Source organism: Cornus florida, unplaced genomic scaffold, assembly GCF_030987335.1.
Source record: "Cornus florida cultivar Cherokee Brave unplaced genomic scaffold, ASM3098733v1 CherokeeBrave_3.0.0_Hap2_Chr11, whole genome shotgun sequence".
NCBI classification, from domain to species: domain Eukaryota; kingdom Viridiplantae; phylum Streptophyta; class Magnoliopsida; order Cornales; family Cornaceae; genus Cornus; species Cornus florida.
Genome location: NW_026775581.1, coordinates 42,226,319 through 42,229,710, shown reverse-complemented (window position 1 = coordinate 42,229,710; position 3,392 = coordinate 42,226,319). Strand labels below are relative to the sequence as shown.

Here is a 3,392-nt window from a genome sequence, read left to right as displayed (position 1 = left end):
ATTAAGCCACAAACCATTCAAATGCTCCCTAACTATCATGGACTTCTAAGTGAAGAACCTTACAAGCATTTGGATGAGTTTCTTGAAGTATGTTCCACCGTAAAATATACGGACATGCCGGAAGAGGTTTTAAGACTCAAACTTTTTCCATTCACCTTAAAAGACAAGACAAAGTATTAGTTTAACAATCTTAGGCCTTTTTCAATCATTTCTTGGGCAGAAATGCAATAAGAATTCTTGCAGAAGTACTATCCGGTTTCTAAGACCAATGCCATGAAAACCTCAATTCGAGAATTTTCACATGGGGATGGAGAAACGTTTCATGAGGCATAGGAACGCTTCAATGAATTGTTTAGGAAGTGTCCACATCATGACATGCCCAAATGGCAATTAGTTCAATACTTCTTTGAGAACTTATCGAACAATTATAAGGGTATGGTTGATGCTTCCATGAGTGGCTCATACATTGATAGGCATGAGGATGACATGTGGCGTCTCTATGAGAGCATGAGTGAAAATTCTTTGCATAGAACACTATCATCCAAGAATGGTAGAAATTCACAAGGTAGGAAGAGTGTTGGCTTACATCAAGTCGACCATTCAAATGAAATAGCCGCCGAAATGAAGTCTTTATCTTAAAGGTTTGATCAATTTTTGATTAACCAAAACTCGGCGAACCAAGTATCTTCCTTCCCTAACCATTCTCATCGTGCATAAAATGAAACATGTATGACTTGTTCTAGTGTTCTTCATTCTACTTCTCATTGTCCTCACGGACAAGTGCAAAATGAACCTAATGAACAAGTCAATGCAGCTTTTGTGAACCAAGGGAACAATCCTTATGGTACTCACTATAATCTAAGTTGGAGAAATCATCCGAATTTCTCTTGGAAAAACTAAGGAGAGGGCTCAAACCCTCCCCAAGGTGGTTTTCAAGGGAAGTACATGCCATCTGCACTTCAAAACCAAGGATCCCAAGGTTATAGACCTTATCAATCACAAGGGAATCAATTTGCTAATTCTCATTTTCCCAACCAATCTTTTTCCTAAGGTAATACTAGAAGTCCCACTTTTGAAGAGAAAGTTTTGAATGCTTTGGGCACTTCAGAGGCTAACACTCAATTGCTTCATTCTCACTCTCAATCTATTGCAAAGCTAGAAACCCAAATTGGGCAAATAGCAAGCACTCTCAATGCAAGAGAGAAGGGAAAGATGCCTATTAATGCCCCACCTAAGCAACAATGTGTTGTGGAAACCCATTCCTCATCGGAAGGCCACACCATTGAACATGTTAATGCGGTGACTACCTTGCGAAGTGGTAGGTTGTGGACAATCAAGTTGGAATGTCCAATGAAGAGAGTGAATCAGTGCAACCTCAAGTTGTCACCCGTCCCATTTCACATCCTATTCCTCCTTCATTGTATATACATGATCTTGTAAATGAGAAAGTTTTGAAAGATGTTTTTGAAAAAGAAAATTTGAAAAATGATATTGAAAAGGTTTTGTTGAAAAATGATTTGAAAACTTCTTGTGTTGAAGAGAGTTCAAAAGAAAATTTTGATAAAGTGTTTGAACCAAAAGTTCCATTTCCGGATGCCTTAAAATGATCCATTTCAAAAAACAAGCAAAAGGCAAAAACCAATGAAATCATGGAAATGTTTAGGCAAGTGAAAGTTAATCTTCCACTATTGGATGCAATCAAGCAAATTCCGGCTTATGCCAAATTCTTGAAAGACTTGTGCACCCAAAAGCGGAAGAACAAGAGCCAAGCACTAAGAAAAGTGATTTTGACCGAGCAAGTAAGCTCAATTTTGCAACATAACATTCTTCCAAAGTTTAAGGACCCTGGTTCACCCACTACATCATGCATTATTAGTGATCATATCATTAATCGAGCGCTTCTTGACTTAGGAGCAAGTGTTAACCTTCTTCCATACTCGGTTTATGTCAAATTGGGCCTAGGTGAATTGAAACCGACGTCGGTAGTTTTGCAACTTGCCGACTGATCCATTAAGAAGCCTAGGGGTATAATTGAGGATGTTTTGATTAAGATTAGCAAATTCTTCTTCCCGGTTGATTTTGTTGTCATAGATACATAACCGGTCCCCAATCCTAAGAGCCAAATTCCCGTTATCCTTGGCCATCCTTTCTTGGCAACCGCTAATGCCAACATCAATTGTAGGACGAGAATAATCAAGATCTCATTTGGCCACATTAAGGTAAAGTTGAATATCTTTAATCCCATGCCCAATTCATTTGACAAATATGAAGGAGAAGTTAATGTTGTAGATAAATGTCATGATCTTCAATGTCAAGGAAATGAGCTTTTGTGTAAAACCAAAACTTCCAAAGGATCATCTTCAACCTTGCATTCTCAAAATCTAGTTTCAAATTCTTGCTTTGAAAGGGCATGGAAGCCCAAAGGTTGTGATTGCAAAGATAAGGGACCAAAGGTTTCTTTTGAGCTTAATCCAACAAGTTCTTCAAAGAACCATTTGTTTGGTGGAGACCAAAGCATCTATCACCCCAAGAAGGAGGGGATGCATTATAAGATCTTTGATCCAGGCTACAAGAGCCCAATGTCTTGCTAGAGACGTTAAAGACTAGCAAAGATATTTCGTAAGGTGTCAAAACCCTATTCCTCCCCCATTTCTATCTTTCATTTCATTTCTTGCAGAGTTCAGATACTTGTTTTTGGTGAGGATTGCATGAGCTTTCATGTCATTATTGAGCATTCTGCATAGTTCAATCGATCTCAAACCTGAGTTCGATCGATCGAACTCCTTTCTGCATCCAACACTTATAAAAAATTTTGACCTGCAAAAACTTGCATCCAAATCACCTCTCTGTCCCATCATTCAAACCGACTCTTAGATCGATCATGAGACCTTCGATCGATCCAACTTCAAAGTTCGATCGATCTCATGACTTAACACATAGAAAAATTTTGAGCCTACATCAACCTGCATATTTCACCTCTCTGTCTGATCGATCAAAACATTCCAAGATCGATCAAGAAGTCCTTTGACCGATCCAACTTTCAAGTTCGATCAATCTTCAAGTTCCAACACTTAGCCAATTTTTTGGGCCAAAAACCTGCATATTTTTGCTCTCTATCTGATCGATCGAACTCTTGTTCTGATCGATCTCAATTCTCCATTTCATTGTTTGACTTTGTTTTGACTTTTCAAATTTCAAAAATCCAAAAATATTTTCATTTTTATTTTATTTTATTTTGTTTATTCAAAGATTATATATATATATATATATATATATATATATATATATATATATATATATATTCCAAAAATACTTTGTGAAGAGATCATCAAAAGTTCGATCGATCTAAGATTCTAGTTCCATCGATCGAACTTATGAGCGACAATTTTTAA

At 37.2% G+C, this 3,392-nt stretch overlaps 1 pseudogene; it reads right to left on the bottom strand.

Moving 5' to 3' along the window:
* Nucleotides 1-278: 278 nt before the first annotated feature.
* Nucleotides 279-377, bottom strand: LOC132287411 (small nucleolar RNA R71; annotated as a pseudogene).
* Between the last annotated feature and the right edge of the window lie 3,015 nt (nucleotides 378-3,392).